Source organism: Pseudophryne corroboree, chromosome 11 (assembly GCF_028390025.1).
Source record: "Pseudophryne corroboree isolate aPseCor3 chromosome 11, aPseCor3.hap2, whole genome shotgun sequence".
Lineage (NCBI taxonomy): Eukaryota > Metazoa > Chordata > Amphibia > Anura > Myobatrachidae > Pseudophryne > Pseudophryne corroboree.
In genome coordinates, this window is record NC_086454.1 from 75,880,884 (window position 1) to 75,905,380 (window position 24,497).

Here is a 24,497-nt window from a genome sequence, read left to right on the forward strand (position 1 = left end):
GGCTGACCTTATATACACTACACACAATACAGTACAATGGTCCCTACATTCTTATTGTTCATTGGACACAGGAATCCGTCTCCGCATTATAACAAAAGGTCATAGGTTGGTTCATACAGGTGGGCTGTGACTATTCCTAACTGCTCAGGTGGGTGGGAAACTGGGTTTCCCGCCGCATGGGTAATAAAGTGCAAATATAGTAAATGTCCATAAACTTCTTATGTCCATAACTTTACGCACGAGCGATTAATCCGCTTCAAACCAACACCGGAATATTGCTAATTATATTATCTTCCGATGGATACTAAACACCACTGTGTAACCCCTGTCTGACCCTTCGTATCAAACAAAGAGGGATCTCTCTGTCCCTGAACATACTACATTAACTAAACTTTCAGATTCTATCAAAGGGACCATAATCTACAAAATACATTATATGACTAAAATATGTTACGATTGAGTCGCCCGCTAGACGAACATAAACTCTACCGTAAATGCGTATACCGCGCGCCTGCGGGTGCACGCAACTGAGAGTATGCGCACGCACGGGAGGGCTCATGCACACGCAGCAGGCACTCGCATGAGGTGCATATATGGCAGCGTGTAGCGTGATATTTTTCTGACTTTGACAGTCCACCCTTTGGCAGTCACCAATAACTGCCACTTCCTAAAACATTTCAAAAAGAGAAAAATATATGTCATGTGTAAATACATTTCTATGGTTGGGTAGGGGAGGAGAGGAGATGGTAGGAAAAGGGTATGACCTAGTGAGATAGCAGAAGCATGTGTGTATGTATCCATGTTTGGGGGGTCATGTATCATCGTGCCGTACGTGTTTTAAATCAAGCTTCGAGGTATTGCGAAGTATACATTTGAATTCCTTCTTATCCCGTGGTACGGGTCTGTGGATGGGCTGTCAAACTTTACCGAGCTCTTTTCGGCTTTTGGTTGCCACAAAATGGGGGAGCACATTTTAGTTGATGATACATGAATGGGGGAATATGTGAGTGCTGATATCTGTGCCTATATTCCCTATCGACTATGTGTGTTATTACCTGAAGGTTGTAGAGATGAAGATAAAGAACAATTATGGTAAATGCAGTGATAAACTATGTGAGTTTAATATACATTTGCCGATTGAGGTCTTGTCTTGTGTCTTGTCTTGTCTCGATGTACATGTTGACTGTAGTCTCCTTAGGCTTTTGCCAACAATGCAAGCAAAAAGCTTTCTCAATGTCCATAGACTTACAAAAAGTGTTGGGCTAGCGTAAAATTTTAAGTACTAGGGATATGGGGGTCTATGGCATAGTCCATCAGTTGTCTGTGTAAAAGGTTGTCAAATTCTTCTTCCAAGCGGATGTCTTTGTACCTTGGAGGAAAACAAAGGAGAAACGGGTGAAAGAAACGGACCGTGGAATCACATTTTCATCACAACATTGTCTCTTTCGTTGGGTCATAAACCAAATCAGTCGTTGTTATTACAGTATCTTCACTTCTTAAACTCATCACTCGGGCGCTACGTTTACACTTTGTTAAAACCCGAACGCATCTAAATATCAGACCGACCAATATGATGACACCCAGAGTACACAAAAGAAATTTCCCTACATCCATGATAATTCCTTGAGTCCATTCTCCTAAACCAGAGTACCAATTTCGTGGGTTCAACCATGACACCCAACTGGTCAGCTCATTACCCACAGCGGCAAGGGTGAGATTGTGTTTCCTTCGGAACTCCCATTTTAATTGGAGAATGTCGTCCATCTTTTTGTCTATGACCTCGACCGGGTCCTCGGTGCTGTTTGTAATATATGTGCAGCACTTTATTCCATACTGAGTCGCTAGGGTAACACAATACCCGCCTGTCACAGCTGTGAGATAATTGAGAATCATCCTATGCTGAACCAGTTCTGTTTTATAAGCTTGGAGCTCCCTTCCGGTATACCTGAATGTGTCATCATACATTTCAGTGATATTGTCTAATAAATTTGCAAGCGCAGATATATATTTATAATTTATCACTCCTCTGGCGGTACGAGTGATATCTAACGCGATTAGGAATTGAATCCCGGTGGATTCATTGATCAGGTCAGAGGCCGGGTGCTCTGTTCTTTCTATCAGGTGCCGTTTAACGATGTGCTCGTAATGAGTGTGAGTATAAGGAGCTTGGGCACTGCGGTGAATATCCTTCATTTTAGTGTGGGATACGGTCATTACCTCAGGCAGTACTTTTCCAATATAACATATCCCTTCTGAGTTTGGGGCAAGCCACTTATACGCCTTCCTCCCGCATATGAAATATGCATCATCGGGGAGAACATATGGGACGGAGTAGGACATTACCATATTACACATTTTCCATATGAAATCTCCTAACCCTAATTCTCCCATCTGTTTAGTACACGTATCAGTTTGTACGATATGTGCACAGTATCCTGGTGATACCTCTCCAACTCTCATGTTCCTACTTCCTAGGGTATACCTATATCGGAAATATCTTCCACTACCGGCTAAGTGGCGTATAAGTTCTGTATCTGTAGGCATTCTATCGGCTCTGTATGAAAAGGTCATGGTTTGGTTATTCCATGACACTTCCCAATTTCCCGGCTTTCGGGGATTGGAAATGTTAAAACATACTAGGGATCTATCCACATGATATTGGTGGAGCTTCAAACTAGGAGGACTAGAGATATTAAACCTCCTGTCCACCGGCCTCCCACCACTTAACTCAAGTACCTCCCCTATCGTTAAAGGAAATGGTACTAGTCCTGACTTGCTGTGACCTTGAGGTACTTGAGAGCATACCCAACAGTCTGTCTGATTTAGTACTTTACCCACTAAGGAGTGATAGTCACTCAATGGATGCCTATCCATGTTAATGTTAAAACTGGACTGACATTTCTTGATGCACCCATCCTCAACTATCACAGTGTCTACAGATACAGTTCTTTTCAGTTAACATTCCTTCACAATGTTTACAAATAACATGGCTGCTGGATCGTTTCCGGTACTCGCCTTTGCTCGGTGATTGTGTTGCTATTGGAAATTTACACCTCCGTCTTAGTCATCAGAAACCCTTCTGGATCCTTTCTCGACCTCACTGGTACTCTCACCGAAACAGACTGCTCTGGTCAACATCATGGTCAACAGGAAAATCCATATCACAGTCTCTTGGGGCAAGTCCATCTTACAGGAGGAGAAAAGGAGAAATTTGTAATGGGGGTACAAAAAACAGTTTGAGGGGGAGAGAAACTTGTTACGATAATTAGTTCTCTAGTCTTGTTGTTCTTCTTGTTCTGCTGTCATCTCAAAGGTGCTGTCTCTCAGTCTTCCAAACGAACACTCCAGTGATACAATATTCCTTCCAAATCAGCGATCTCTCTGTAAGGAGCAAAAATCTTGCATTACCATTTGTCTAACTGATGTGTGACATACCATCTTTAAAACATGAAAACATGAGTGGGAAGAGAGAAAACAAAACAAAAAAAAAACAAAAGAGAGAGAGAACAATTCATATACATATATATTACATAAACCAACAATAAACAACAACAGGAAAAAAAACATTTTTCAAACATTTTAAAACATTGTCAGATCTGCCGTTCATCATCAGGCTGTCATATCTACATGTCCAATGGTATCCTTGCTCAGTCCCTCCCACCAGCACCTCCATACTCCACCCTTTGTATCTGGCCAGGATACATTGATGCGGGTAGGTCATGCTGGGGTTTGGTAGACTTCTGCAAAGACCAAGTAGCTATGCAATGTTTGAGTCCTGCTGATGACCGTCAGAGATGGGGAAAAAGATAACATTTCACAGATACATTACAAATTTTACCCGGTCATTCCTGTGTCTTCAGGGAATGACCTCCCAATTTATTAACCGTTACCTCAGGCTTACCATCAGTCCTAATGATCAATTTTCCTAATCATAAATTATATGTGTGGACCAAAATTTGACATGCGTGATACCTGATTATACTTCCAAGTGTCGTAACTCTGCTCGTGTTCTTGTCTAGGGGTCTGACTTTATGTGGGCTGTTACAGTTACTGGCATAATGCCCTTCTCTTTTACAAAGATATCAAGCCCTGGGCTTCCTCCAAGTGCCAGTGACCTGAGGTCTTGGTTGATTTGATGCCTCCTCAAATGCTTGGATGCTCATCACCATCAACCGCTTTCCCTGTACTTCCCTGACTCCTTGGATACCATGGTTATGTTGTTGTCTAGGGGGTTTATATACCTTCTGTAAATTTCTTGATCTACAATCTCTTGCATAATGGCCTTCCATCTGGCAATTATAACACCTTATCACCTTGGACTTACCCACAGGGATCTGAGGCTCCTTACGTCTCTGTGTTTCCCTGTGCTTGCTGATGTTTTGCTCATGCCCAACAGCGGACTTTCTTAGTGCAGCCACCGAGATATTTCTCCAGTTTGGGTTGGTGGTCTGTACCCTTGTTCTCAACACCTCCTTTAAACCATTCATTAATACTTTAACCGCTACTTCTCTATGCTTCACATTTGTTTTAATGTTTGCTATACCGGTATACCTAGTCATGTCCTGCAATGCCCGATGGAAATAATTAGAAGTACTTTCCCCTTCGTTTTGTCTTATGGAGAAAATTTCATTCCACTTGACAACGGCAGGGAAATATACTCCTAACTGTCGGTTGATCTGCTTAATACATTCCTGATTGTGTTCCTCCGTACGAGGTACCTCTGTGTCTACTTTACAATCAGCAATAAATTTCGCAGGGTCAACGCTGGAGGGCAAACATGCCCTCAGCACTGTCCGCCAATCTTTGTTGGTGGGTTCTGTGGAGTTTCCTAGTTCTTTGATAAATCTCTGACATGCATCTAGATCTTTCCTAGGATCAGGGAATTCAGACATAATTGACCTTAATTCTGTCCGAGACCAGGGACGGCGCATTGCACTGTCCTTGACGAGAATGATTCCCTGAGCGTCAGTCTTCCCATTGGGGACTGTGATCACCCTGACAGGACTAAATTCAATTACATCATCTTGTGTTGGTCTTACAATATGAGGTACATTTGTTTGTGCACGATATATAACACCGTACGTACCTGTGGACACGACCTCACCTGACCCTCCGTTAGGGGGTTTGATTACTGCCTTTACCGATTTGGTCGCGTCCACCTGGATGTCTTGTAGGATGGCTTCTGGAAGAGGTGCCGACATCGTTCTGGGCTCACTTTCTTGCTGGTAATCCTGAGGGAAGTTTAACATGGGGTGCGACTTGCACAGGTTAACAGTTGTACATTGAACAGTATTGCAATTATCATTGTTACGTTTATTACAATTATTCTTATCATCTATAATACAGTTGCTAAGTGCATTTTTATCATTCACCAGTGTGTCATTCTCTGTAACCACCCTCTCTCTCATTGCCACATTTCTCTCACCAAGGTGAGAGTCAGCTGTATGAGCTAACTCTCCTTGTATTTCCCTTTCCCGTTGCCATAACTGTAAACAATCATTTTGTCTAATCCTCTGCTTGGCAGATTTTATTAGACCTATCCTTTTTCGTAGGTTCTGTAATACCTCAGGGTTCAGACTGCCTACCCGGGGAGACTGTTCCCCATCATCCTCTGTCATTCGTTCCCATTCTTTGAATACCTGATACCTTGCGGACCCTTTGGGCCAGCAACTACCAACGTGAATCCTTGTTGGACGTCCCTTCTTTGAACAACTGGCCCCCATCGTTTGTAGATATTGCTGTCTTAGCTAATTCTCACAAACAGACCTGATTGCCCGCGGTAAGGCGACGGTGAAAGTTCAACTAGTGCCTTCACTCAGTCTGCGCCCCAATTGGCCTATCCAATCCGTGGGATCTTTTGTAACCTCTATTTACTGGGGCGCGTGGGAGTATGCGATCCCTCCCCAGTAAGTATTGGTTGTTGGAGATTTCCTTAGTGAACAGCGAAACTCCCTTAAAATAACAAAAACCTACACAAATCACGTTAGAATGTACAAATAGCGTTTATGATCCCACAATAAATTTTTAATGGGTATCAAGGTAACAAACTAATGCACACAATTACGTGCGGTCCAGTCGCACAGCGCATAAATAACTAAATATTTATACGCTTTACGACCAATGGAATCGGTTGTTTAGGCTGCGAAACCTTCAGCCGGAGCTTTACCTTGACTATATGGGTGCTACGCCAAACCCCTCGGGCTGCGCTTAAATACCTCGCAGTCCTTTTGTCTGCGGAAACTACTTGCTCCTTTTACCTTCTACAATGTTAACGTGGGCAAGCCAGTCCACGCCACCAAGTGTCCACTCACCTGATGTGGTCTCCGACGGGATCCCGATTTGTGGGTTCACAAAAATAATACCTTAAGTTCCACACTCACTCCTATAAACTCATACACACCCCTGAGCTTTCTGTACAGAAATTCCTTTCATAAAGGTAGGAGTCCAATCCTACCTTTTTTTCAGTAGAAAAAGGTTTTCTTTTAACTAATACTTTTTTTGGAAAAACTGAATAAACCTTGTGCTATTATCAGGTGGCTATACTATACCGCCCACCCTAAACAAGGTTATTGTGTGATTTGAGTCTCAGTGGGCGTATCCGTACGCTCCGTTGCGTAAAACACGCCACGTGCGTATGCCTTTGCGTCACGTACGTGCTTTCGCACGTTGTCCGAGACACTTATGCACAAAGTGCAGATACGCCCACAGCGACACAATCAACACGTTTCTATCAATGTAAACAATATTCAACAGAAATCGCTTACCGTACACCACACAGTATTTGCTATGCTGTGTGCGTGTCCTTTACAATTATTCCCTTAAAAATTACCCTATTTAATCTTAACTAAATAGCACCAGATTTCTTCAGCACGTGTCTAATAATCAATTCTAATGACAACAAGAAAGTGAGCTGCAACAATGTAGATGTGTGCGTGCATGTGTGTGTATGCAAAAACAGAAATAAACAGTTTTAAAAGATACTAACGTATTGTTCTTACCTCCGGTTCCGGATTCCACCCCAGCACTCCTACAACGTAGCGTAACAGACGCTCATCTAGTCAGCACCACTGTATCCCTCACCACCAATACGGATACGAAGGGATACTGCGTTCCCGCCCTTTGCTGACAGATAAAGTCTGATTACAGCAGTGAGGATATGTGGAGGACGGACGAGCCCTCAATTGATAAAGTCTAATATTTATCCTATATAACACACTATAAAGAGGTTAAGAGACACAGTACGCAATTGGCGCACGAGGTACCGTAAGGGTACGCCCTTAGCGTAGCGGACGCTGTATCGGGAGCGAGCCGCCGGAGCGACACAAACGCTTGCGAGAATACGCTGTTGGTATCGGGCACACTATAGGTGAGCGACTACCGTAATGCTACGCTATCAGCGTAGCATACGCTCGAGACCACGAGGAGATCACGAGCGGCGCAGACGCTCACAAGATAACAATCAGTAGACCTTGAATGTAACACACAGAAAGGATATTCTTATACTGTAGACCTTGTACTGAAACACTGTAGCGATATAACGCTGCTTAACCTTGTTTACACTAAAGCTGTTTGAGCGATAGAGATGCTCCTATTACCCTCTGCAATATAATGAACACACAATACCGTGCTAAGGATCCAACACCTTTACTATCAAGCTTTAAGTTATATCGAAAAGGGGTAAAACAGTTTACAAGTCATACACTACATACTAACATATAAATCTAACAGAATATCTAGACAGAAATATACAATAACGTTACAATCTTAAACTAAACAGAAAGAGAGAGAATGAGAGAATGTGGCCAATACAAACAAAGAGCGAGATGATTACAGAGAATTACTTACACACACACACTGGGAACGATCGCAGCGCAGCCTGGTACCAGACCCCAAGTTTGTCAATATGAAAAACCCTTTGTGTAGAGAGTCGGGGAGCTGTTCAGGCCGGCTGACCTTATATACACTACACACAATACAGTACAATGGTCCCTAAATTCTTATTGTTCATTGGACACAGGAATCCGTCTCCGCATTATAACAAAAGGTCATAGGTTGGTTCATACAGGTGGGCTGTGACTATTCCTAACTGCTCAGGTGGGTGGGAAACTGGGTTTCCCGCCGCATGGGTAATAAAGTGCAAATATAGTAAATGTCCATAAACTTCTTATGTCCATAACTTTACGCACGAGCGATTAATCCGCTTCAAACCAACACCGGAATATTGCTAATTATATTCTCTTCCGATGGATACTAAACACCACTGTGTAACCCCTGTCTGACCCTTCGTATCAAACAAAGAGGGATCTCTCTGTCCCCGAACATACTACATTAACTAAACTTTCAGATTCTATCAAAGGGACCATTATCTACAAAATACATTATATGACTAAAATATGTTACGATTGAGTCGCCCGCTAGACGAACATAAACTCTACCGTAAATGCGCATACCGCGCGCCTGCGGGTGCACGCAACTGAGAGTATGCGCACGCACGGGAGGGCTCATGCACACGCAGCAGGCACTCGCATGAGGTGCATATATGGCAGCGTGTAGCGTGATATTTTTCTGACTTTGACACCTTCCCCTCCCATAGCCAAACCCTAACTTTCCCCTGCCATAGCCTAACCCTAACCATTCCCTCCGGTAGCTGAACCATAACTTTAAACTGACCATAACACTCCGGTCCCTGCAAAATGTCAACATTTCACACATTGACATTGTGAACACGTCGACATTTTGCAGATACTGACAATGTCTACATTTCAACAATCTCGACATCATAACTTTCAACATTTTACATACCGACATTATGACTACAGCCCTTAGCAATGTGCAGAGTTACTTGCTTTTTTGGCTTTGCTCTCAGCTCGGAATCAGCGCCTAAGAGCATTAGTTGTAAATGGTAAAAAAATAATGGTTTGCAGGGAATTTCATTCTGTGACTATGGGCCTGCTTGGCTTCATACTGTAGGCACATGTCCATATTCCATTTATTAGGTGTGACCATGCAACATCTGTACCTGGTGGTATATAGTTGGTCCAGGTACATACAGTATACATAGAATTACAACATCACTATCCAGTATACAGTATTTCTACTGGATTATTACATCACTATACATTATACTGTATATCTACTGAAGATAATGCCCTTCATTCATTTACAGCCCAGTTACAGTCCAGTTACGCACCTTCAATTGCAACTGGACTGGTGATTGCACAATTGGGCATACATTCACCTTAGACCCTTAGTTGAACATGACTGTAAATTTCTACACTACGACAAGTTTTAAGATGTTTTGAAATTGTATGTAACTTTATTAGTTAGCGAGTACAAACATCAACTGACATCCTAGACTAGTGTGCCTTTATTGTTGTAGCATTAACTTTATTTACAGTCAGATTGTGTCTACTCTACCTATTCACTGCACTTCCGGAAACTTATTGCACACCCCTTGTATAGCGACCACAACTCAGCAACAATTGATACATAACTCATACTTACCTACTTTTAATGTCTCCTTTCCGGGAGAAGCCCGAAGAGAAGACCCTGCAGGAGACTTCAGGGGGCAGGGCTGTGACATCATCAAGACCCGCCCCCACAAAACGCTGCGATTCACGGGTCTGCGGGAAGGGGGCGGGGCTAAAATGCAGCGATTCGCGTCATTTTAACCCCTTCCCCACTCCACGGACCCGTAAACTCAGGAGAGTATCTCTCCATCCTGCCCACATCACTAGGATGCGAGCAGGATGCGGGAGACTTGCCTACTCTTCCGGGGGTGCAGGGGACTACCGCAAAAAACGGGAGCCTCCTGCAGCTTCCGGGAGAGTAGGCAAGTATGACATAACTTCATAACATTTGTTGGGCGCTTTATTTGCAGCTCTGTGAATTAACTTAAATTAACTCTTATGACCTGTTTAGAAAATGGTGACAAGGGCTTTGTACTGGGTGTCGTGGTCCCCCAATTCTATTGCTTCCTATGGGAGTGTTGCGTAGCCACACACCCTTTACCCATGGCTACGCCCCCTTTCCTAATTTGTACCGATTTTCGGCACAGCCGTATTGGAGGGTATGAAGTATTCCCAAGCCATTTACTAAAGAGAACTCATCCACTCTAGTTACTGCATTGCAATTATTATTATTATTATTATTATTATTTTTTTACGGCTGGAGGCCTACTATGTTAGAGGAGTGGTGTTTGCATATCACAAACCGGGGTCTTAGAGGGAGATGCACTAAGCAGTGATAAAAGTGGAGAAGTGAGCCAGTGGAGAAGTTGCCCATGGTTTCACTAATCCTCGTCAGTCCAGCCCAAGGGTTCTGATTCGGATGAGAATACCCAAGACATTACAATCTTACGAATTTGGGGCAGAAGGCTTTCTCTGCGTGTATTCTAATTAACTTTAAGTTGGAGACTTGGTGAACATAATCCTTGAGTCCTGCAATGTATTGTTTAATAAACTTGGGTTGGGATGATTTTTGTGCATTGTAACATAATGCTGTGTAGTATGTGAGGAGGCTTTGTAGTTGGTGGAGTGGTCTAGTGAACTTGGAATTAAAGGCTTGTTGGATATTTCTGTTATGTCCTTGGGGATACAGGGAATCCATTTAGTACCATGGGGTATAGACGGGTCCACTAGGAGCCTTGAGAACTTTAAGAATTTGATAGTGTGCGCTGGCTCCTCCCTCTAGGCCCCTCCTACCAGACTCAGTTTAGAAAATGTGCCCAGGTCACGTCGCTGGAAGCTCCTGAAGAGTTTTCTGCATTTATTTTATCTGTTTGTTATTTTCAGACAGGACTGGATGGCACCAGCCTGCCTGCTTCGTGGGACTTAGGGGGAGGAAAAGCACAACCTCTTGAAGGGTTAATGGTCCCATTCCCCGCTGACAGGACACTAGATCCTGAGGGAACTATTTGCAAGCCCCACCACGGCGAGTGTACATTCCCGCAGAACGCCGCCGCCCCTAACTGAGCCAGAAGATAGAAAAGTGGTGAGTACTAAGCCGGCGTCCTGGTTAGCGGGTCGCCAGCCATTATGGCGGCATGAGGGTACGGAGATGCACGGCTTCTACATGGGGCGGCTGAGTCTCCAGACTCAGTACGCAGGGCTTCTGCGGGAGCGAACTGAGTCTGAGTATACTATATGTGTACACACAGTACCCAGACTGGCATTACAGACTTAAAATGGGGCTGACTCCATTTTAGGCACAAAATTACCTCAGCCAATATAAAACAGTGCGGGAAGGCCGCGCCATTGAAGGGGCAGGGCTTCACTATGAGCGGATCCAGCTGCTCACCAGCGTCATTTCCTCTCTGCAGTGGACACAGACGCTGACTGACAGGGACGCACAGCTCCTCCGGAGAGACTCCATTTTACCTTAGAGGTACCAGGGGTCATAGCAGGGGGGGAGCGCTTACTAGTTTACCAAGTCACCAATCTGGGTACTTAGTCTGCAACCCACCTAAGCTTGGCATTAGCAGTGAGGGCGCTGTATGCTGGCTCCATACTATCTCTGTGTCTCCCTGGAAGGGCTCATTGTGGGTTAATTGAAATTTAACCTGTTCCTGTGTGTGTGTGTGTGTGTGTGTGTGTGTGTGTGTGTGTGTGTGTGTGTGTGCTGTCACTATCACAGTATGTCAAACAAAGAGTGTGTTTCATGTAAGGCACAGTGTTCCTCTTCTCCAGAGGGTTCACTACAGTGTACTCAGTGCAGTGTACCTTCCCAGGCTAGCGGGGCAGAGCCAGCTTGGCTGGACTCCATTAGGGGAACGATTTCCAACATTTCTACTAAATTGTCCCGTAATGAGAAAGAGACGCAATACTTAAGACAATCGATGACTGAGTTTATGAAAAGAGTCTCAGTACCTAAACCAGCGTCTCAGTCCCCTGCCGTTTGTCCCATATCCTGCAGTCTGACTCTGATGATGAAGGGTCAGACATGGAGGAGGGGAAGGTGGATGCAGAGGTGGGGGAGGCTACTCTGTCACAGGGAATAGAGGCTCACATAGAAGCTATCAGAGAACTTCTGCATATCCCTGATAAGGTGACAGAGGAGACTGGGGAATCTTATTTTAATATAAAAAAGAAATCCTCAGCCACTTTTCCTGTGTCAAAGAAACTAAATACCCTGTTTGAAGAACCGTGGGTTAATCCTGATAGGAAATTTCAAATCCCTAAATGGTTGATATCATCTTTTTCTTTTCCTCCTGAGGATAGGAAAAAACTGGAAAATCCACCGATAGTGGAAGCATCAGTATCCAGGATGTCACGGAAAATTGTATTGCCTGTCCCGGGTGCAGCCTCCCTAAAGATAAGATAAGAATAATTTATTGTCACTATAGCATGAACATGTATAGCGAAATTACATACAGTTCTCTTGTCATAAATACACCAAAAATAAAATTAGCAAAGCTGAGAATTCAAGCTAACAATCACAGAGGGGAAGAAGCTATTCCTCAACCTGCTGGTTTGACATCCTAAACACCTATAACGTCTCCCCGATGTCAAAAGGGAAAAAAACACATTACAAGGATGACCGCTATCTTCAATCATCTTAATTGCCTTCGACAGACTCCTTACAGTGAGTACATCCACCAACCTAGGCAAGAACTGGCCAATGATCCTCTGCAGATTTAATCACTCTATCCAAGGCAACAAGATCAGAACACTTGGCATTACCATATCCCACCGTGATCACGTAGGTCAGCAAGCTCTCAATCACGCAGCGGTAGAAATTAACAAGAGTCTATTGCTGCAGACCTGCTGCTCGGAGCTTCCGTAAGAAGAAAAGACGTTGCTGGGCCTTCCCAACCACCGACGTGATATGCAAAGACTATGATAAATCCTCTGTAAATTGAATCAACAAAAATTTCACATCGGTAACCCTATCCACCTCCTCACCATTCAATATCAATCGACAAATGCTGGTTTTCTTAGATTTCCTGAAGTCTATAACAACCTCCTTAGTTTTCTTACCGTTTAATAGCAGGTTATTTTTTTACCCCCCCACTCAGCGAGTCTTCTCACTTCCTCTCTGTAACTACTCTCATCTCCGCTAGTTATCAAACCCACTAAAGTGGTATCATCCGCAAACTTTATCACAGAGATTGTTTCCGAATTAGACTCACAGTCGGAGATATACAAGGAGTATAAAAAGGGGCTTAAAACACAACCCTGCGGAACTCCTACGTTTAATACCAATTCCGAAGACAAGTCAGAGCCCAGTCTGACTGTCTGCGGGTGATCTGTCAGGAAATCCAACAGGAGAAGACATGGCTGATAGTAGAATTGAGACTACACTGAAATCTTTGTATACAGCTGCTGGGGTGGCCCAGAAACCCACTATAGCATGTGGGTGGATTGCTAAGGCCCTCACCAAATGGTCGGGTAACCTACTCCTCAAAGCCTTCAGCATGACCGTGGACCGCGATGCCCGGAAGACTGGCGGGTGAGAGCCCGACTAAAAATTTTCAGTCACTTCTGGACAGGTTTGTGCCAAGATCCCTGGGTCATAGATCTTATTTCCCAGGGCTACAGACTGGAGTTTTAGAAGCTCCTACCTCACAGATTCTTCAAATCATGTTTACCAGTTTCACAAGAGGCAAGTATAATCTTACAGGACGCTATTCAAAAACTGGAACAGACTCAGGTCATTGTTCCAGTTCCACCTCATCTGCAAAACAAGGGATATTGGGCCTAATTCAGATCTGATCGCAGCAGCAAATTTGTTAGTTAATGGGCAAAACCATGTGCACTGCAGGGGAGACAGATATAAAATGTGCAGAGAGAGTTAGATTTGGGTGGGTTATTTTGTTTCTGTGCAGGGTAAATACTGGCTGCTTTATTTTTATAATGCAGTTTAGATTTCAGTTTGAACACAACCCACCCAAATCTAACTCTCTCTGCACATGTTATATCTGCCCCTCCTGCAGTGCACATGGTTTTGCCCATTAGGTAACAAATTTGCTGCTGCGATCAGATCTGAATTAGGCCCATTATTCCAACTTGTTTGTAGTACCAAAACTGGATGGTTTGGTAAGACCGATTTTGAACCTCACAAGTCGTTGAACCCGTACTTACGAGTGTTCAAATTCAAGATGGAGTCTCTGAGAGCGGTGATCTCAGGTCTGGAGGAGGGGGAATTCCTAGTGTCTCTGGATATTAAGGATGTGTACCTTCACATTCCTATCTGGCCACCTCATCAGACTTATCTACGGTTTGCATTGCAGGACTGCCACTACCAGTTCCAGGCCCTGCCATTTGGTCTCTCCACGGCACCGAGAGTGTTCACCAAAGTGATGGCTGAGATGATGTTTCTACTCCACAAACAGGGAGTGAACCTAATTCCGTACCTGGACATTCTTCTGATAAAGACACCGTCCAGGGGGCGGTTGATGGACAGCATTGGCCTCTCAACCAGACTACTCCTGGATCACGGGTGGATTCTGAACTTATCAAAATCTCACCTGGAACTGACACAGAGGCTTCCTTTTCTGGGAGTGTTCTTCCCTTGGAGAAGGCTATGGTAATCCAGTCGATGGTTCGGGCTGTCCTGAAGCCAACCCGGATCTCGGTGCATCTGTGCATTCGCCTTCTGGGGAAAATGGTAGCCTCTTACGAGGCACTTCAGTACGGAAGGTTTCACGCGAGGCCCTTCCAGCTGGATCTGTTGGACAAATGGTCCGGATCCGCATTTTCACATGCACCAGAGGATCTGTCTGTTGCCAAGAGCCCAGAATATCCCTTCAGTGGTGGCTACCTCGTAGAGGGTCGGAGGTTCAGGATTCAGAGTTGGATTCTGCTAACCACAGACTCAAGCCTCAGAGGTTGGGGAGCAGTCACCCAAGGGGTGCAGTTTCAAGGAAGATGGTCAAGTCAGGAAGTCGTCCTTCCAATAAACATCCTGGAACTGAGGGCAATCTACAACGCCCTTCTGCAAGTCTCATCTCTACTTCGGAATCAGGCCATTCACGTCCTGTCGGACAATGCAACGGCAGTAACATACATAAACCAACAGGGCGGAATGAAAACCAGAGCAGCAATGTCAGAGGTGTCAAGAATTCTCCTCTGGGTGGAGAAACACGCCATGGCGTTGTCAGAGGTCTTCATTCCGGGAGTAGACAACTTGGAAGTAGATTTCCTCAGCAGACATGACCTGCACCTTGGGGAGTGGGGCCTCCACCCAGAGGTGTTCCGGTGGTCGACACGTTGGTGGGGATATCCACAGATCAACATGATGGCCTCTCAACTCAACAAGACGCTCAAGCAGTACTGTTCCAGGTCGAGGGACCCACAAGCAGTGGCGGTAGATGCTCTAACAATGCCGTGGGTCTACCAGCTAGTGTACATGTTTCCTCCACTACCTCTGATCCCAAGAATTCTAAAGAAAATAAAAAGGGAAAAGGTTCAAGTAATACTCATTGCTCCGGACTTTCCTCAAAGGGCCTGGCACGCGTATTTTCTCGAGATGCTGATCGAAGATCCGTGGCCTCTACTTTTTCGTGAGGATCTTCTGCAACAGGGCCCGTTCATCTATCAAGACTTACCGTGGCTACGTTTAACGGCATGGAAGTTGAACGGCTGATTCTAGCCAGGAGAGGGATTCTTGACAAGGTCATCCCAACTATGATCCAAGCCAGTAAGAGGGTAACGTCTAAACATTACCACCGTATATGGAAGAAGTATGTCTCTTGGTGAGAGAGCAGACAATATTTTGCGGTGGAATTTCATCTGGGATGTCTCCTGCTTTTTCTGCAGTCGGGAGTGGATGTGGGCCTACACCTAGGTTACATTAAAGTCCAGATTTCTGCCTTGTCTATTTTCTTTCAGAAACAATTGGCTTCTCTCCCTGAGGTCCAGACATTCTTGAAAGGTGTTCTGCACATCCAGGCTCCCTTTGTGCCTCCCACTGCACCTTGGGGTCTCAATTTGGTGCTGAAGTTTCTCCAATCGGACTGGTTTGAACCGTTACAGGAGGTTGACGTAAAGTACCTTACGTGGAAGACCGTCACACTGTTGGCCTTGGCTTCAGCAAGATGTGTGTCAGAGCTAGGGGCGTTATCTCACAAGAGTCCCTACTTAATTTTCCATGAGGACAGAGCCGCTCAGAACTCGTCAGCAATTTCTTCCTAAGGTGATGTCCGCGTTTCACATCAACCAACCTATTGTGGTTCCGGCAGTTACGGACACCTCTGCTACTTCAAAGTCTTTGGATGTTGTGAAGGCTTTGAATGTGTATGTAAAGAGAACAGCTCATCACAGGAAATCTGACTCACTGTTCGTTCTCTGTGATCCCAATAAAATTGGGTGTCCTGCTTCAAAGCAGTCGATTGCACGCTGTATCAGGCTCACTATCCAGCATGCTTATTCCACGGCAGGATTGCCGGTTCCAAAATCTGTACAGGCCCACTCTACTAGGTTGGTGGGTTGTTCTTGGGCAGCTGTCCGGGGTATCTCGGCTTTACAGCTCTGCCGAGCAGCTACTAGGTCAGGTTTGAACACATTTGCAGTTTTACAAGTTCGATACTTTGGCCTCTGAGGACCTTCAGTTTGGTCAATCAGTTCTGCAGGAACTTCAGCACTCTCCCACTCGGTTTGGGAGCTTTGGTACTTCCCCATGGTACTAAATGGATTCCCAGTATCCCCAAGGATGTAAGAGAAAATAGGATTTTAATTACCTACCGGTAAATCCTTTTCTCGTAGTCCATAGGGGATACTGGGCGCCCTTCCGCTGCTTCGTTCTTCCTGCACTGTTACTTAGTTAAGTATCCTGGTTGGTTCAGCTGTTGCTGTTCCTGGTTTCAAGTTTGGTTAGCATGGCTTTCCTCTTGTTTTGTGTGTGCTGATTCGTAATCTCACCACTTTCTTTATCTATCCTCTGCAGGAGTCTGGTAGGAGGGGCATAGAGGAAGGAGCCAGCAAACACTATCAAATTCTTAAAGTGCCTAAGGCTCCTAGTGGACACGTCTATACCCCATGGTACTAAATGGAACCCCAGTATCCCCTACGGACTACGAGAAAAGGATTTACCTGTAGGTAATTAAAATCCTATTTTTAATACACTGGATGTGGAATACGTTTTGTGTTAGTTCTAATAAACTTGGGGCTGGACTCATGATTAGTGTTCTAGAGTGGAATGCTGCTGGTGTGTCTTCTAATGACCATGGTTTTGATGAGGTGCTAGCTAAGTATTCTATTGTGGTTGCCAACTCATACCTGACATATATAAAGTATACATGTTCGGCAGGGGTTAAAGTGAGCCGGAACGGGGCGGAACTCTATTCCGTCAGTTCACTTGCAGACGGAACACAGTTCTGCATCCTTCGGCTCACCTAACCCGTTGTGTGCCCGGCACCGCAGGAAAATGTGTTACCAGCGGGCGCTCGGCTCCCTCTCCACAGCGGAAGACGGCGGCAGGAGCTCACTACTGAGCTCTGGCTTCCAGCTCCCGGCTATGTCAGTGCGTGCTATGGGAGAGACATCATAACGTCTAGCACACCTGCACACACTCCATACCCTCACCCTGTAGGCAGTGACTACCTGATCGCAGGGATGCAAAAACGCACCCTAGCGATCAGGTCTGAATTACCCCCTAAGTTCATAAAACCTGCACAGTACTGTATATTGGTAGATCCCAGATATTACACTTAAAACAGACTGAAGCAAGTAGTTAAATGCCACTGAGGTCTGGCAGGGAAACCCCTCCGATACCTCAGGATAAACCATTAATTCTGGTTTTGGAAGGGTTAAAATCCCCAAGGGTGGGGCAAGCGGGGGACATCCATGCGATGAGGGCGCTCCATACCTCCTATATCTGTGAAGCCCCCACAGCAGAACTCTAAAGATCTTGTTAGTAAGTTCTGGAATTTCTTTTATTTTCTTAAATCGTTATCTGTGTGTATTTTTAAATATAATCAAAGATACAAAAAAGATAGGTACAAAGTACAGTAACTGTAAGCTCTGAAGTATTCTTATTCTAAAAAATCAAACTTAATTTCTCGTTCTGACCTCTGTGTTCTTAACCTACGGCTTGCAAGGCCTATGCTACTGATTCAAAGGTATTTTTTTCTGGTAAAGCGGAACCGAGGAGCCGCAGTGGGAGAGTCTAACTTTTGGTGGTGGCAAATACAGTGTTGGAAGTAACCCATAAGTTACTGGCAACGATTCTCCGAATGACGTGTCACTGTCTGCATACCTCCCAACATGACCCTCTCCAGGAGGGACAGAATGCTCTGCTCCTGGACTTCCCTCTTAATTTATGATTGCCATCACTTGTGCTGAAACACCTTTCTTATCCACTAACCTGTTCAAAACAGGTGCCGGCAATCAGGGGAGTATCTAGGAGTCCGAGCACCCCTGGCAAAGTCAGGAGCTGGTGCCCGCCCCCCCCCCCCCCCCCCACACACACACACACACACACACACACACACACACACACACACACACACACACACATGCATACACAAATTTGAAATAGGGAAGGCGTGTCAAAAAAGGAATGTGGCCTTGTGGGGTAAGGGCATGGCCACACAATAGTACTTCAAATTATGTCACACAATATCACATTACACCGCTCAGTAGTGTCCATTACTCACATTACAACCCACAGTAGTGTCCATTACTCACATTACACCGCACAGTAGTGTCTCTTATTCACGTTACGCCACACAGTCGTACCCCTATAGAAAACACTGTCTATACAGGTCATATGGGGAATGCAAATAGAAAATGGAAATGTTGACCAGTGGTAATAACTATATTTCTAATTTTATATGGGGAATGCGGTCAAACCACATTTGCCATTAGTATATCTGATCCTGCCCATAGGCACACACATATACACTTACATACATAGTCACACACAAAACACATACATATGATATACAGTACAGTCACACATGCTGTATATACACAGTCACACACACACATACATAGTTACATACTTATTCACATACATTGTCACACACTGATACACACATAAATACAGTAGATACTTATATACACACAAACATACATATATACTAGAGATGAGCGGGTTCGGTTTCTCTGAATCCGAACCCGCCAGAACTTCATGTTTTTTTTCACGGGTCCGAGCGACTCGGATCTTCCCGCCTTGCTCGGTTAACCCGAGCGCGCCCGAACGTCATCATGACGCTGTCGGATTCTCGCGAGGCTCGGATTCTATCGCGAGACTCGGATTCTATATAAGGAGCCGCGCGTCGCCGCCATTTTCACACGTGCATTGAGATTGATAGGGAGAGGACGTGGCTGGCGTCCTCTCCGTTTAGAATTAGAATAGATTAGAGAGACACTTGATTTACTAATTTTGGGGAGCATTAGGAGTACTCAGTAGTGTACAGTGCAGAGTTTTGCTGATAGTGACCAGTGACCACCACTTTTATTTATAATCCGTTCTCTGCCTGAAAAAAGCGATACACAGCACACAGTGACTCAGTCACATACCATATCTGTGTGCACTGCTCAGGCTCAGGCCAGTGTGCTGCATCATCTATATATATTATATATCTGTCTGACTGCTCAGCTCACACAGCTTATAATTGTGGGGGAGACTGGGGAGCACTACTGCAGTGCCAGTTATAGGTTATAGCAGGAGCCAGGAGTACATAATATTATATTAAAATTAAACAGTGCACACTTTTGCTGCAGGAGTGCCACTGCCAGTGTGACTAGTGACCAGTGACCTGACCACCAGTATATAATATTAGTAGTATACTATCTCTTTATCAACCAGTCTATATTAGCAGCAGACACAGTACAGTGCGGTAGTTCACGGCTGTGGCTACCTCTGTGTCGGCACTCGGCAGCCCGTCCATAATTGTATACTAGTATCCAATCCATCCATCTCCATTGTTTACCTGAGGTGCCTTTTAGTTGTGCCTATTAAAATATGGAGAACAAAAATGTTGAGGTTCCAAAATTAGGGAAAGATCAAGATCCACTTCCACCTCGTGCTGAAGCTGCTGCCACTAGTCATGGCCGAGACGATGAAATGCCAGCAACGTCGTCTGCCAAGGCCGATGCCCAATGGCATAGTACAGAGCATGTCAAAACCAAAACACCAAATATCAGTAAAAAAAGGACTCCAAAACCTAAAATAAAATTGTCGGAGGAGAAGCGTAAACTTGCCAATATGCCATTTACCACTCGGAGTGGCAATGAACGGCTGAGGCCCTGGCCTATGTTCATGGCTAGTGGTTCAGCTTCACATGAGGATGGAAGCACTCAGCCTCTCGCTAGAAAACTGAAAAGACTCAAGCTGGCAAAAGCACCGCAAAGAACTGTGCGTTCTTTGAAATCCCAAATCCACAAGGAGAGTCCAATTGTGTCGGTTGCGATGCCTGACCTTCCCAACACTGGACGTGAAGAGCATGCGCCTTCCACCATTTGCACGCCCCCTGCAAGTGCTGGAAGGAGCACCCGCAGTCCAGTTCCTGATAGTCAGATTGAAGATGTCAGTGTTGAAGTACACCAGGATGAGGAGGATATGGGTGTTGCTGGCGCTGGGGAGGAAATTGACCAGGAGGATTCTGATGGTGAGGTGGTTTGTTTAAGTCAGGCACCCGGGGAGACACCTGTTGTCCGTGGGAGGAATATGGCCGTTGACATGCCAGGTGAAAATACCAAAAAAATCAGCTCTTCGGTGTGGAGGTATTTCACCAGAAATGCGGACAACAGGTGTCAAGCCGTGTGTTCCCTTTGTCAAGCTGTAATAAGTAGGGGTAAGGACGTTAACCACCTCGGAACATCCTCCCTTATACGTCACCTGCAGCGCATTCATAATAAGTCAGTGACAAGTTCAAAAACTTTGGGTGACAGCGGAAGCAGTCCACTGACCAGTAAATCCCTTCCTCTTGTAACCAAGCTCACGCAAACCACCCCACCAACTCCCTCAGTGTCAATTTCCTCCTTCCCCAGGAATGCCAATAGTCCTGCAGGCCATGTCACTGGCAATTCTGACGAGTCCTCTCCTGCCTGGGATTCCTCCGATGCATCCTTGCGTGTAACGCCTACTGCTGCTGGCGCTGCTGTTGTTGCCGCTGGGAGTCGATGGTCATCCCAGAGGGGAAGTCGTAAGCCCACTTGTACTACTTCCAGTAAGCAATTGACTGTTCAACAGTCCTTTGCGAGGAAGATGAAATATCACAGCAGTCATCCTACTGCAAAGCGGATAACTGAGTCCTTGACAACTATGTTGGTGTTAGACGTGCGTCCGGTATCCGCCGTTAGTTCACAGGGAACTAGACAATTTATTGAGGCAGTGTGCCCCCGTTACCAAATACCATCTAGGTTCCACTTCTCTAGGCAGGCGATACCGAGAATGTACACGGACGTCAGAAAAAGACTCACCAGTGTCCTAAAAAATGCAGTTGTACCCAATGTCCACTTAACCACGGACATGTGGACAAGTGGAGCAGGGCAGGGTCAGGACTATATGACTGTGACAGCCCACTGGGTAGATGTATGGACTCCCGCCGCAAGAACAGCAGCGGCGGCACCAGTAGCAGCATCTCGCAAACGCCAACTCTTTCCTAGGCAGGCTACGCTTTGTATCACCGCTTTCCAGAATACGCACACAGCTGAAAACCTCTTACGGCAACTGAGGAAGATCATCGCGGAATGGCTTACCCCAATTGGACTCTCCTGTGGATTTGTGGCATCGGACAACGCCAGCAATATTGTGTGTGCATTAAATATGGGCAAATTCCAGCACGTCCCATGTTTTGCACATACCTTGAATTTGGTGGTGCAGAATTTTTTAAAAAACGACAGGGGCGTGCAAGAGATGCTGTCGGTGGCCAGAAAAATTGCGGGACACTTTCGGCGTACAGGCACCACGTACAGAAGACTGGAGCACCACCAAAAACTACTGAACCTGCCCTGCCATCATCTGAAGCAAGAAGTGGTAACGAGGTGGAATTCAACCCTCTATATGCTTCAGAGGTTGGAGGAGCAGCAAAAGGCCATTCAAGCCTATACAATTGAGCACGATATAGTAGGTGGAATGCACCTGTCTCAAGTGCAGTGGAGAATGATTTCAACGTTGTGCAAGGTTCTGATGCCCTTTGAACTTGCCACACGTGAAGTCAGTTCAGACACTGCCAGCCTGAGTCAGGTCATTCCCCTCATCAGGCTTTTGCAGAAGAAGCTGGAGGCATTGAAGAAGGAGCTAAAAGGGAGCGATTCCGCTAGGCATGTGGGACTTGTGGATGCAGCCCTTAATTCGCTTAACAAGGATTCACGGGTGGTCAATCTGTTGAAATCAGAGCACTACATTTTGGCCACCGTGCTCGATCCTAGATTTAAAGCCTACCTTGGATCTCTCTTTCCGGCAGACACAGGTCTGCTGGGGTTGAAAGACCTGCTGGTGACAAAATTGTCAAGTCAAGCGGAACGCGACCTGTCAACATCTCCTCCTTCACATTCTCCCGCAACTGGGGGTGCGAGGAAAAGGCTCAGAATTCCGAGCCCACCCGCTGGCGGTGATGCAGGGCAGTCTGGAGCGACTGCTGATGCTGACATCTGGTCCGGACTGAAGGACCTGACAACGATTACGGACATGTCGTCTACTGTCACTGCATATGATTCTCTCAACATTGATAGAATGGTGGAGGATTATATGAGTGACCGCATCCAAGTAGGCACGTCACACAGTCCGTACTTATACTGGCAGGAAAAAGAGGCAATTTGGAGGCCCTTGCACAAACTGGCTTTATTCTACCTAAGTTGCCCTCCCACAAGTGTGTACTCCGAAAGAGTGTTTAGTGCCGCCGCTCACCTTGTCAGCAATCGGCGTACGAGGTTACATCCAGAAAATGTGGAGAAGATGATGTTCATTAAAATGAATTATAATCAATTCCTCCGCGGAGACATTGACCAGCAGCAATTGCCTCCACAAAGTACACAGGGAGCTGAGATGGTGGATTCCAGTGGGGACGAATTGATAATCTGTGAGGAGGGGGATGTACACGGTGATATATCGGAGGGTGAAGATGAGGTGGACATCTTGCCTCTGTAGAGCCAGTTTGTGCAAGGAGAGATTAATTGCTTCTTTTTTGGGGGGGGTCCAAACCAACCCGTCATATCAGTCACAGTCGTGTGGCAGACCCTGTCAATGAAATGATGGGTTGGTTAAAGTGTGCATGTCCTGTTTTGTTTATACAACATAAGGGTGGGTGGGAGGGCCCAAGGACAATTCCATCTTGCACCTCTTTTTTCTTTTCTTTTTCTTTGCATCATGTGCTGATTGGGGAGGGTTTTTTGGAAGGGACATCCTGCGTGACACTGCAGTGCCACTCCTAGATGGGCCCGGTGTTTGTGTCGGCCACTAGGGTCGCTAATCTTACTCACACAGTCAGCTACCTCATTGCGCCTCTTTTTTTCTTTGCGTCATGTGCTGTTTGGGGAGGGTTTTTTGGAAGGGACATCCTGCGTGACACTGCAGTGCCACTCCTAGATGGGCCCGGTGTTTGTGTCGGCCACTAGGGTCGCTAATCTTACTCACACAGTCAGCTACCTCATTGCGCCTCTTTTTTTCTTTGCGTCATGTGCTGTTTGGGGAGGGTTTTTTGGAAGGGACATCCTGCGTGACACTGCAGTGCCACTCCTAGATGGGCCCGGTGTTTGTGTCGGCCACTAGGGTCGCTAATCTTACTCACACAGTCAGCTACCTCATTGCGCCTCTTTTTTTCTTTGCGTCATGTGCTGTTTGGGGAGGGTTTTTTGGAAGGGACATCCTGCGTGACACTGCAGTGCCACTCCTAGATGTGCCCGGTGTTTGTGTCGGCCACTAGGGTCGCTAATCTTACTCACACAGCTACCTCATTGCGCCTCTTTTTTTCTTTGCGTCATGTGCTGTTTGGGGAGGGTTTTTTGGAAGGGCCATCCTGCGTGACACTGCAGTGCCACTCCTAGATGGGCCCGGTGTTTGTGTCGGCCACTAGGGTCGCTAATCTTACTCACACAGCTACCTCATTGCGCCTCTTTTTTTCTTTGCGTCATGTGCTGTTTGGGGAGGGTTTTTTGGAAGGGACATCCTGCGTGACACTGCAGTGCCACTCCTAGATGGGCCCGGTGTTTGTGTCGGCCACTAGGGTCGCTAATCTTACTCACACAGTCAGCTACCTCATTGCGCCTCTTTTTTTCTTTGCGTCATGTGCTGTTTGGGGAGGGTTTTTTGGAAGGGCCATCCTGCGTGACACTGCAGTGCCACTCCTAGATGGGCCCGGTGTTTGTGTCGGCCACTAGAGTCGCTAATCTTACTCACACAGCTACCTCATTGCGCCTCTTTTTTTCTTTGCGTCATGTGCTGTTTGGGGAGGGTTTTTTGGAAGGGCCATCCTGCGTGACACTGCAGTGCCACTCCTAGATGGGCCCGGTGTTTGTGTCGGCCACTAGGGTCGCTAATCTTACTCACACAGCTACCTCATTGCGCCTCTTTTTTTCTTTGCGTCATGTGCTGTTTGGGGAGGGTTTTTT